This window comes from Octodon degus, unplaced genomic scaffold, assembly GCF_000260255.1.
Source record: "Octodon degus isolate 3935 unplaced genomic scaffold, OctDeg1.0 scaffold00002, whole genome shotgun sequence".
Classification (NCBI taxonomy): Eukaryota; Metazoa; Chordata; class Mammalia; order Rodentia; family Octodontidae; genus Octodon; species Octodon degus.
Window position 1 is genome coordinate 29,600,403 of NW_004524578.1, and position 11,257 is coordinate 29,611,659.

The following is an 11,257-nucleotide window of genomic DNA, read 5'->3' on the forward strand; positions in this document are numbered from 1 at the left end:
AAAAAAAAAAAAAAAAAAAAAAAAAAAAAAAAAAAAAAGCGTAAGGACTGTCTCTTTAAAAGTTGTCAAAGTAAGCTTTATTGGACCTAAATTTACTTTGCCTATCTCATCACCTTTCAAGACTGAGAACACCTACACCCTGGAAGTCTGCCTTGTCCTAAACTTATGGTCACTTGGATTCCTGAAGAAATTTATATGACAGTTGCTCTTTGAGTCATGAAGATTCAACCTGAGCTACAAAACCAGGGCTGAGATGCATCCTGAAACTGGTTCCTTGGCTTCCCTAATAGGCTATTCTGTCCTCTTCATTAGAATGTGCCCCCTCCAATTACTACATAAGCTGTAGCCCTTTCCTGTCTTACCTTTCAGTGATAGCTTTTGTCTTTAAATTTATATAGTCACTTTAGTTTTAATTTTTATTAGCATTAAAACAAGGATCCACAACTGGTGACAGTTGCAGCTGAAGGTGAACACAATCATTTCATTTTCAGTCATTAAAATTTCGTTCAATTAACATTTAGTTTATGAAACCCAGGCATTTGCATAATATGAATGGTGATCAGCATGAGTAAACATGTTTTGTGCCCTTGACTCACGTCTTGTCAGCCTAGTATTTGTGTGCCATGTGTGGATTCTCTCTACTTCATTTGGCCCACTGTTGAGGGAGACACTACACAGGTATCTTTTATTTGATTCAGTGTCATCGTTTTTAGGTGTGAAAATCAAGAGAGGAATGAGGGAATGCCTTCTTCCAGTAACCATGTCAGGGCTGGAAGAACTTCCCAGGTCTTGCCACTTTTAGGTGAATGTTTGTTTCACTGGACTGTGTCTTTGTAAACTCTTTGGGGAGTCTACCAGGTCTTGGCTGTCAAAATCCAATGCTATTTCTAATGTGTTTAGGGTTCTCCTGTGAAAGTGTGGAACTTGCAAAGAATTATCTATCCAGTTTAAGATTTGGGGGAAATTGTGTCTTCTTCTCTCTGTGTCTTGTTCTATATCTGTGAGCCTTTTTTTTTTTTTTTTTTTGAAGAGGAGAGGGCACTGCGTGGCAGATATAATCAAGACCAAGGGGTTGCCCTCAGTGCCTGTGAGGGCAGATGTGCTGTAATTATCAAGTCCCATGATAATTGAACCACAGTTAATTAATTGCAGATTTGACTCTAATTTATTTTGGAGAGTTACAAGTGATTCACTTAATGGCCTGGAACAGCTGCCTAGGCACAAAGAGGTGGGGGCAAGCTTGCATTTATTTTGCATTCCAACTATTTCTTCTGACCTCCTTTTTCTCTGACATGCTTTGAAGATCCACTGAAGCTAGTGAGGAGTTTGAGCCAATGGTTTTTGACTTGTGGAACTTAAAGAGAAATGTAAAATGTTCTTGACCATGCGGTCATCATTGCTTGTTGTGTACTCAGAATCTATCCTTATTTTTTCTAGCTTAAGGAAACTTGCTTTTTTGGGGGGTTACAATGTGCCCAGATAGAAATACCTTCCTTCCCGCAGATTCCTTTGCAGGTAAGGGTGGCTGTGCCTTCGAGGTCTTTACCCTGGAGTTGTAAGTGAAAGTTATTGGGTGGAGTTCTAGAGCGTGGTATCTTTCTGGACTATTAGCTGGGTGAGATTTCTTTCTAAAATGTGGATGACGGGGATGGGCTCTATGCTGTTCATGATCATTTCATCAAAAGGGTTTGTCCTTATTTTTATACTGGAGGAACTCTAGAAGTTATTAAATTCTCATCAATATTAGATAATGAAACTTAAAGAACCTGATAATTATTGTGGTTAAGTCTTTAGAGTGATCTAAGCAGGAAGTTTGATCTCATTATCAGAATTTTTGTAACTTTCACCACTCAAAACCAGAAAATATTTTTCTTCCTTATTTTCAGTAAACATTACTATCATGGTATTACCACCTTTCAGTTCCAGCCACATACTGATGTATCATCTCACTCCTCCTGTGACATTCAGGGAGGCTTGCAGCCCCGGTGTTTGCACACATAGGGGCTCCTTTAGTGTTCTGCTTGCTTGACTTCTAAAAATGGGCCTTCAGCCACCAAACTTCCTTTTCATTCTAGTCATTCAGTTCTTGTTTTATTCTCTTCTTTGGTACAGTAACGAGATTTATGATCTAAATGGTTTTTAATTATTTTTTTTTTTGCCACCCTTATTCACTAGTATAAGTGTGAGTTAATTGGTATGGAGAGAAGTGTGAAAGTTCTTCACAAAATTAAAAAGAGAAATACCCTAAGACCTAGTAATCTTGCTTCTGGGTATATATCTAAAGGAAATGAAACCAATATATTGAAAGGATGTCTTCCCTACCACGTTCATTGCAGCATTATTCACAATGGCTAATTACAGAATCAGTCTAAATGTCTGCTGGCAGGTGAATGGATAAAAAGTTATACTACATCTGGGACCTGGGGAGATAGTTTGGCTGTTTAAGGACCTGCCTGGCAAGTGCAAGGACTTGAGTTCAGTACCCAGTACCACATGCCATGCCAGCTCTAGAACCTCAGGCATACTGTGCTGGCCTGAAACCAGGCATCGTGACACATACTTGTAATCCCAGCGCTGGGAGGCTGAGACAGGAGGATTACTACAAGTCTGAACTGTGTGGAAAGACCCTGATTCAAATAAATTTTAAAAGGGGGTGGCGGGGAGATAGCTCAGCCGTTTAAGCACCTGCCTGGCAAGTGTAAGGACCTGAGTTCAATCTCTAGTGTCGCATGCTGTTCCGGCACCAAGCCAGCCACTGAAACTGGGTGTGGTGGTACACACCTATAATCCCAGTGCTGGGGAAGCTGAGACAGGAGGATCAATACAAGTCTGAGCTGTGTAGCGAGACCCTCTACCAAATTAAAAAAAATAATAGTAAAAAAGTGAAGCTGTGGGTTGGGGAGATAGCTCGTAGGCCTAAGCGCCTGCCTGGCAAGTGCATGGACCTGAGCTCTCTCCCGGTACCACATGCTGTGGCAGCTCTGAAACCTGGTGTGGTGGTGCTAAGGAGGCTGAGATAGAGGATCACTACGAATCTGAATTGCATAGTGAGACCCTGTATCCAATTAAAAAAGTACTACATGTACATGTGTATACACACATATATTTTATTTATGGAATAATTAAAAAGAGAATATCCCCATTTCTGACAATATAGATGAACACTAAGGACATTATGCTGAGTGACAGAAGCCAGGCATAAAGAAGCCAAATCTGTATGATTTTACTTATATGTGGAATTGAAAAAAATTGAATTTAACAGGTGGTTGCCAGGGACCAGGGCAGTGTGGGGAAAAAAATAGAGAGTTTTTCAACAAAGGGTACTAAATTTCTATTTGGTACCATAAATAAGTTCTGGAGATCCAATGTACAATATGGTGATTATAGTTAATAACATTGTTTTGTATACTTGCATTTTGCTAAGAGAATTTTTAAAATTAATTTTAGTGAGAAACAAATAGCAATGAGACAGTTTCAAAACAGGTTAGTAGGACAGTTATAATAATTAATACATTGTATATTATTGTCTTCATGGTACTTATTCATAGTACAAGATTCAGACATGATATCCTGTCCAAACACTATTAGTACAAATCTTTCTTCTCATTGAATTAAGAGAAAGTAGCTGTATATCTATCCTAACTATTTTGTATATGCATATATATATATATATATATATATTTCACTATAAAATGGTTGTTCATTTATATCCCCCTTTTTTGTTTAGTTTTGTCAAAGATGGGTATTCCATTGCCATTTAAATATTGTAGGTGTGTGAATTCAGCAAAGTAATCCAATATAGTCCAGGAGTCCATACTAGTAGTGGATTATCTGTAGGACTGGCAATGTCAGAAATTGTCCACCTGAGCCTTTTACAGCTCAGCATATTAATATGGCTTTACTTTTTATACCTCGTTTTTATACTTTTCTGCTGGATAGTTAAGACCAAGATGAAGCAAGACCTATATAACAAGAAATGTAATTTTTGTATCTGACAAAAGTCAGTCAAATCCCCTCAGGATTTATGCTGAAACCCTGTCCCACAGTTTGTAGGTCCTTTGTCAGTGTTAGCCATGTGGATGAATCATGGCCATTGCTTGACCAGTTTGCTCTCTGTGAAAGCCTGAGAGAATGTTTTCTCTCTAGGTAACTTTCATTAGGCACACTCTACATCATCGATCACATTCCTCTGTGGCTCCATAATCTCCTTGATCAGAAAATTTGGGACACCACTGAGTTACAGGATGTTACAGTACAGGTTCTCTTATGTCCTGAGTCCTCACTGACCTTGATGGCTAGGGCCAAAATGTTGGCTATCCTTGTAGCCTTTCTTTTTCTCTAATTTTTGGTCTGCAAACTTAAGTTGTTAACTGTCCAGAAGAGAAGCTTAATAATATTATTACCCTATAAGATAGGCCATTGAGCTTAACCTCACAATCTTCTGAATATCAAACATCTTAGACATAACAACAAACAGGTATTTTCCATCAAGCATTGCTTAGAGAATTGATCATAAATGTTCTCAACACACACACACACACACGCACACAGAGAAAAGTAACTACATGAGTGATAGGTATATTAGTGACCTTGACTCTGGCCATCATTTTATAATGTACAAAAACATCAGAATCATGTTGAATACCTTAAATATATGATTATAATTGTTAACTATAGCACTTGCCTAGCAAGCACAAGGGCCTGAGTTCAATCCCTGGTTCCACCAAAAAAACAAAACAAAACAACCCAAAAAACTAAAAAAATTTTTAAGTATGCGTCAGTAAAGCTGGAAAAAAAGAAATCCTTATAGTGAAAGAAAATGTGGAAATCTCATTGTCTTACTCATCCTCCTTAGGACTTAACTGTATGTATAATACAAAGGGCATAGGGGTAGAAGCAAGGAAACCCAAGCTTAATGTGCCTGCAACGTAGTTTGCTAACAAGCAATGAAAACATTTAGAAAATTTCTTGCTCACATTTTGTGGAGCATCTGTTATTTGCCTACATTTGGATTTGGGTGAATTGGGTGAGCAGGACTGTAAAAGAGTGTAGACAGGGATGTTCACCTGAGCGTAACTGTGTGGATGGAGAGGGGGCAGCAAGTAACCCTGTGCTGCTCCTAGCTTTGTTCTCCATCTTGTTTTTATGTTTCCTGGTAAGAGTAACTGTGACAAAAGACCTCTCTAAGCCTCAAGAGACAATAAACTCTAGAGAATACAACAAGAGGGAATATAAATAGCACTGGGGACCAACACCGATTTCCATTAGGTGCCATGAGACTCAATGATTGGGTTTTCTTATGAGATATTTAATTGTTTTATTTTTATTATTACTATTTTTTGGCACCAGGAATTGAACTCATGACCTTGCATTTGGCAGGCAAGCACTGTGTCACTGAGCTATATCCCTGGCCCAAGTGCATTAATAAGAAAAACGGAAATAAAATTTAAAAGAATAGTTAGGTTCTAGCACTAAAAAAGATGTTTTTATTTATAAGTTGAAGAGATTTCTGAGCCCACATTGAGGGTCAAAAGGTACTACAGATTACCTATCCTTAGATCATCTACCTGGTTGCTTACCAAAACTTTCAGTAGAAAATAAGCTAAGAAAAATGCTAATTTTCATGAAATACTGAGTAGGCCATTCCATAATAGTAGCAATAGAAATTAAAGCATAAACATAAGCATCATTAACAATATACCTTTCTAACTGGATCAATTGGTGGAAGCTATTTTGAAAATGGATCTAGGGGCCAGGGAGATGGCTCAGTAGAATAAGCACTTGCCTGGCAAGCACAAGGGCCTGAGTTCAATCCCCAGTTCCACCAAAAAACAAAAATCAAAACAAAACCAAACAAAATAAATGGATCTAGCATTCAAGAAGGTGAAAGAGAAGGTGTTTGTAAATCCGGTTTTATTGGGTCCAAGCTTCCTCTGTGCCAGAACGTGATGACAATGGAATTTCTTATTTTTAAAGGGAGAAGGCCAGGGAGATGGCTCAGTACAATAAGCACTTGACTGGCAAATGCAAGGATCTGAGTTCAATCCCTGGTTCCGCAAATAAAATAAAATTTTAAAAAAATAAATAAATAAAAAATAAAGGGAGATATTTTAAATTAAGGGACAGAGATGTATGAATTCCCCACTTGATGGAGTTTACTTATGTTTCCACTAATATCAGTTTTAAGTGCAAGTTGGTAGGACCATGGAAGGAATCATTGCTGTATGAATTCAGAGCACTTATTTTTATTCCTGTCTAATACTCTTCTTTTTGTTTTTTTAAATGCTTGTAAAGGAAACCAAATAGGCATGGTGATATGCGCCCATAGTTCTAGCTATGTAGAAAGCTCAGGCATAAAGATACCTTGAGCATATGAGTTTGATGTCAGCTTGGGCAACGTAGAAAGATGGCATTAAAAAAAAAGGAAGGGAAAAAGAAAATAATTTAAGAAATAAAAAGTTCAAGGCCAGGGAGATAACTCAGTGGCTTAAGTATCTGCCTAGCAAGTGCTAACTCCTAAATTCAGTTCCCAGTGCCACAAAAAAAGTTTAAATTTTTGGAAAAATATAGAATAGATGTAGATGTCTGCCAAAAAAATATATTCCAGATAAATTAGTTGATATTTGATGATTAGTATATGTGTATTTGTCAAAAAGTTATCTGAGTTAATAAGCAAGATGAGACTATTTAAAAATTTTATCATGGCTGGGGAGATAGCTCAATAAGTGCTTGCCTGGCAAACGCAAGGTCCTGAGTTTGATCCCTGGTACCACCAAAAAAGAATTATCATATTTCATAGTTTTCAAACATTTTTACATGATCTCTTGATTTTCTTTAACAGACCATAAGGTAAAGAAGTTTGATGTTATATTTCCATATGAAGAAACTGAGTATGTTTTGACCAAGATCATAGAACTAATGAGTGGCAGATTGAATGAGAATCTGGTTGTTTTCTCTATCTAGTGGTCTTCCTAATATTCTTTTTCATATTATTGTTATGTATTTGGTATAGGAGCTCACTATGCAGCTCAGACTCAAGGCTGAAAACAGGCGGATCATATAGGTTGGGCTGAACCTGCTTCCTACCCCCAGCAAAAGACAATCTATTCTGATTTTCTGTAGGGTTTTTAGTCATGAATGAGTGTTGGACTTTGTCAAAATCTTTTTCTGCATCTATTAGGATGATCATGTGATTTTTGTCTTTGGTTCTAGTGATGAGATACATTACATTAAGGGATTTGAACTATCTCTATATATTGAACTATCTCTGCATTCCTGGAATAAATCCCACTTGGTCATGAAGTATAATCTTTTTGATGTTTTGCTGCATTTTGTTTGCTAGTATTTTATTGAGGATTTTTACATCTGTATTCATTAGAGAGATTAGCCTGTAGTTCTCTTTTTTGGTTAGGTCTTTTTCTGGTTTTGGTATTAGGGTAATACTTGCCTTCAGGAATGAGTTTGGGAAAATTCGTTCCCTTTCAATTTCATTGAAGAATTTAAGAAGAGTTGGCATTAAATCTTCTCTAAATTTCTTGTAGAATTCAGCTGTCAATCCATCAGGACCTGGGCTTTTGTTTGTTGGTAGGTTTTTTTTTTATTACATTTTCAATATCATTGATACTGAGTCATTCAGAATTTTTATCTCTTCTTAATTCAGCTTTGAATTCATGAATTTGAATTTTTTATTTCCTTTTTTGTTTGCATCATATTTGGTACCAGGGATTGAACTCAGGACCTTGCGCTTCCCAGATGGGATTATGCTGCTTTCCTTTTATTGATGAGGTTGGCTAGGGGTTTGTCAATTTGATTTATTCTTTCAAGGAACCAACTCTTTGACCCATTAATACTTTGTATTGTTTTTCTTCCCCATTGTATTTATTTCTCTCTGATCTTTATAATTTTCTGCCTTTGAGTTTTTTTTTTAGATTCTCCGTAAAATTTATTACATTTTAAATTGCATTTATTAAGTCTTAGATATATTACACTCAAGATAACAGAGAACATTAAGGGAACTGCTCCACTGTCTTAGTGTCAGCTTCGTGGACAGCCTGCTTGCCTCCCATAGCAGAAGGCATGCTTTTGCAGCCATTTCTAGGCACCTGGCTTCCATGTGTGGCTGAAGGGACTAGGGCTGTGGTGGTGAACCTTTTAGAGCCTTTGCCTGCTGCAGCACACGTGCCATAGGCTCACCACCACCACATGCTTAACATTCACAAGGCCCTGGGCTCGATGCCCAGCACCAAAACAGGATGGCAGGGGGCAGGGGAGAGGCTGGGTAAGGCTGGAAATCGCCTCTGGCCTAGGGCCAGCTGTGACTCCATGGACACAGGCCACCAGCTATGTTCGGGGCACAGTCTGCTACAGCGTTCTTGACAGTCCGTTAGAAGCCTGCAGAGCACAGCTGTTCTCTTGGGAGAAGAAAATACACCCTGCCTAACATGGGAGCTACGATTTTCTAACAGGAGGAGAACATAGCAGAGGACAAGAATCTATAGGGAGGGTGGAGTGAATACTCTGAGAATAGAGTAAGTCCTATGGACATACACCACAGTGAATAGTGAGAGTTCTCCTGAGTCCAGGCTCTTACTTTTATTTTTCAAAGTTTGATAAAAACTGACTCAATTACATTTTACATAGTGATATTTAGTGCGCTTTGTCTTAAAAGGCTGTTTAAATTCATTTGTAAAAATAAGATAAGCTTTATAACTCAGCCTCTAGTGAATAAGAAAAGAATAAAATCTTACTATAAATAATAAATAGCTTTACACAAAAGTCCAGATGACATAAGACTGCTATATTAATCAATATACTTTATTTATATTTACAATAAACCTATTTGTTAATACTGTAATAGAAAAAATGAATCAGTCCACATTCTGTGTGTAGTAGGAGGCTTTCAGGGTGGACACAATGAAACATAGAAGGATTTCTCACATAGCTAAAGGACTTTTCAACATAATGACAACCTTGGGGTAAAAAAGAAGCGACAGAGTACTTCATGACTTTTTACTTTTTTTTTTAATATTATTTTGGAGATAGGTAAATTTTACAGTTCAGCTGCCCTTGAGCTCACTATGTAGCCCAGGCCAGCCTTGAACTCATAGTGATCTTCCTGCCTCAACCTCCCAAGTGCTGGCATTGCAGGAGTGCACTACCATGCCAAGCTAAAACTGACTGGCTAGGTTCCAGAATTACAGAATCAAGGATATTACCATTACTGAGCAGCAAACAGTGGTTTAATTTTTTCCACTATTTAAATACAATTATTACCATGTGAGAATTTTACTTTGTAAGTTAAAAAAAATAGTCTATATTGCAAAACTGCACTAATCAAAAGCAGCCCCAAACAAAAGTCACCAACAGAAATAAAACATTCTTATAGGTATAGCATGCATAAAAAGGATAATTACATAACACATTCCCTAATGACCAAATGAGGTAAATTTTAGTTAATGTAACAAATAACATATATTTAACAACCGTGCTGTGCTACCCATTTTTGTTTGAAAATATAATTATTCTTTGTTTGTTTTTGTTTTGTTTTTGGCAGAACCAGGGATTGAACTCAGGCCCTTGTGCTTGCCAGGCAAGTGCTTATTCTACTGAGACATCTCCCCGGCCCCATAATTATTCTAATGTCTAAAAACTATACGCTTTGTGTTTCTGCTTTTTAGATTCCCTTGAGATATTAGAGACACTATAACAAAATATTATCTGAATACAAATTATCATTAGTAGTTATGTAATCTCCATTTTATATATGAACTAGGAAAAATAATAAAAACAGAAATCACCAGAACTTAAATTACAGATTAATCCACGATAAAAACTTAAAACAAAATAAAAATGAAACACAAAGATAACTTGATACACTTCCCATATATGGTGGTCTGTGAAGATGCAACCTCTAAATAAATTACTTCAGAGATAAAGAATGAAAATGTAAATCTTGTTTAGGCTTTAGTTAACCCATCCATTTATATGCTCTGAAAGAAGGCTAACAGTAAGAACTATACCACTTTCTATTTTAGTTATTAGATATGAGAAGAAAATATTAAATTGAAAGTACCAGTTGGACAGTTTCATTCACCACTACTCAGTTTCTACCTAAGCTCCTTTGGTACAGTGACATGTCTATTGTAACTGCTGTGACAGCACTTTTCATAGTACATGAATTTCCATCTTTACTTTCTTCTCCCCTTCGCCTCTTAATTATTTTAACTGATGAGAATTTTATTCACAAATTTGTTGTTTCAATTAGTGACGAGGTGATTTAAAAGCACAAAGAGGCTGGGCATACAGTTCAGTGGCAGAAAACTTGCCTAGCATGCACAAGGCTCTGGGTTTGATCCCCACCACTGGAAAACAGAAACAAGAAAAGAAAAACCACAAATGGAGGCATCTGCTAATCCTGAGATGATGATGACGATGACGATGATGAGGATGACAAGGGATATTTAAAACCTAGTTTACTTTTCATTCAAATTTTTGTTATAGTTTTTTTTTGGAAAATGGCTGGAAGGATAGAAAGAACAGCCAAAACCATCAAAATAAATACTGAGTTCCAGGAAACAGCTTCCCCTGCTGTCGTCAGCTGGTACAACGTTGTTCCTGCCTTAATTGCTACAAAAGAGGGAGGTGCAACACCTAAAAAAGTGCCAATAAAAAAAACTTTCAATGGCACGTTTATCACAGGAGATGTAATATTAATAAACCAATTAGGCAGAAATGGTGTTATTCTCAAAAATATAATGTAGTTAATGAGATGTTCTCTATGACGATCAACCTGCTGTGACCATTTGACTGCTTTCTCTATTAGGTATTTGTATACAGCTGGTCGACCAACTAAATAGGACAGCATGTAGCAGAATGAGGCACCAAGTCCAGAACACAAACAAACGAGAAACAAGGCTAGTGGAAAGGGATACAGGAACCCTGAGAGAATGCTGAGAAATATAGAGCCTGGAATAGCAAATGTTTGCAAGAAAATATATGTAGCAAAATAAGCTACAAGTACTTGTACATAAAAGGTGTCCTTATATTTGGATAAAACTTTGCCTAGAGCCTTGGCATCATCCATATCTTTGGGAACCTTCATATTCAGTCTTTCTTCTTCACTAAGCGGAGGAAAATTTTTATATACCAAAAACATAACAAAAGCTACAGACAGGAAAATGGACCCCAATATAAGCTGTGACATTCTTGCTGACCCAGCTTCTGCCTGAGCTTTTTCCTTCAGGTGGGCTCCGCTGCC

General features: G+C 37.2%; 1 protein-coding gene and 1 pseudogene across 1 annotated transcript in view; one reads left to right on the forward strand and one right to left on the reverse strand.

Annotated features, from left to right (window-relative positions):
• Positions 1-11,257, forward strand: part of Gpr176 (G protein-coupled receptor 176) — a 230,282-nt gene that overhangs the window by 93,246 nt on the left and 125,779 nt on the right. The window lies entirely within an intron of this gene.
• Positions 10,482-11,257, reverse strand: part of LOC105741574 — an 86,543-nt pseudogene continuing 85,767 nt past the window's right edge.